Source organism: Rhineura floridana, chromosome 19, assembly GCF_030035675.1.
Source record: "Rhineura floridana isolate rRhiFlo1 chromosome 19, rRhiFlo1.hap2, whole genome shotgun sequence".
NCBI classification, from domain to species: Eukaryota; Metazoa; Chordata; class Lepidosauria; order Squamata; family Rhineuridae; genus Rhineura; species Rhineura floridana.
The window spans coordinates 20426549-20428172 of NC_084498.1; the positions used below are offsets into that span (position 1 = coordinate 20426549).

General features: G+C 42.9%; 1 pseudogene; it reads left to right on the forward strand.

The window, feature by feature from the left end:
- Positions 1-307: 307 nt before the first annotated feature.
- On the forward strand, positions 308-426 carry LOC133373625 (5S ribosomal RNA; annotated as a pseudogene).
- The last annotated feature ends 1198 nt before the right edge of the window (positions 427-1624 follow it).

The window sequence follows — 1624 nt, forward strand, 5'->3', positions numbered from 1 at the left end:
TTATCATCCTCCGAGCTTCCCTGTGAGTCGGAACTCGGAGGAGGGCCTTCGATGTGGAATGTAGTGTACGGGCAGGTTCATATCGAGAGAGGCGTTCCAGCAGGTATTGTGGTCCTGCGCCGTATGAATGCTCAGTCTGCTGCCCAGGTGCCAACAGCTGATGGTCATTCTCAGGGCACCTGTTATGCCTTCTTAGTAAGGACCAGTGAACCTGACAATTCCAGCTTTTCATTTTTCCAATCTGTAGTTCTGATCGTCACATTTCCACAACACTTGGTAAAAAAATATTTTTTTAAGTTCTAATGAAAATTACGGCCATATTATTCTGAATGCACCCAATCTCATCTGATCTCAGAAGCTCAGCAGGGTCAGGCCTGGTTAGTACTTGAATGGGAGACCACCTGGGAATACTGGGTGCCATAGACTTAGAGGAAGGCAATGGTCAACCTCCTCTGAATACAGTAGGGCCCCGCTTATACGGCGGGTTCCATTCTGGACCCCCGCTGTAAAGCAGAAATCGCCGTAAGGCAGAACCCCATTGACTTTAATGGGGCACGTCGCATGAAAATGCTGCAAAATGCCGCAAAAGCGGCAAAAGCAGCTTTTAAAGAGGGGGGGAAAGCTGCCGCATTAGCGGAATGCCGGGAAGCGGAGCGCCAGGAAGCGGGGCCCTACTGTACCTCTTACCATGACAACCCTATGAATATATCCAAAAGAGATTCATAGGGTCGCATAAGTCATAATCGACTTGAAGGCATATAACAACAAACTAATGAAAATTCGTTACCAATTTAGTGTGCATTTGTCCTGGTATGCACATTTTTGTATTAAACAGAATTTGTATATTCCTCAAATGTAATAAACCTCTAAAGGCAAGGGTTCCCAAACTATGGTCCATCAGTGGCCCGCAAGTTTCAGTCAGGTGGCTTGTGGCATGTCTGCACGAAACAGTCATATTGATTTTAATTGCGTTTTTACCATTCTAGAATTCAAGTGATTGAATTCTGCGCAATGCAAATTTTAACACAATAAATTCCAATATAAGAAGTAAAAGAAGCAATAAAAATACAATTTAAAACCACGCACCATCTAGCACAGTGGATTAAGCGGCCCGCCAAGACCCTCACAAATTTTCCAAGTGGGCTGTGCAGGGGGAAAAAAAGTTTGGAAAGGCCTGCTTTAAGCTGTTTACATAAAATGCTGCCTAATGTACACATTTCTGCAAGCAAATCTCCCTAATATAATGCTTCCCTTTGTATGTCATTTTCACCAACCTATGAATTTTTATTTATTTTATTTATTTATTTATTTTCATTTATAAACCGCCCATAGCCAATGGCTCCCTGGGCGGTGTACAACATACAATAATACAATAAATGAACAAAATCACAGATAAAAATACAAATTCATAATAACACTACATGATATTAGCATAGCTAAAACATTAAAACAGTAAAATACATAGAAATATATTAAAATGCCTGGGAGAATAGGAAGGTTTTAGCCTGGCGCCGAAAGGATAGCAGCGTAGGCGCCAGGCGTACCTCCTTGGGGAGACTGTTCCACAATTTGGGGGCCACCACCGAAAAGGCCCTAGATCTTGTCATTACCCTCCGAGCCTCTC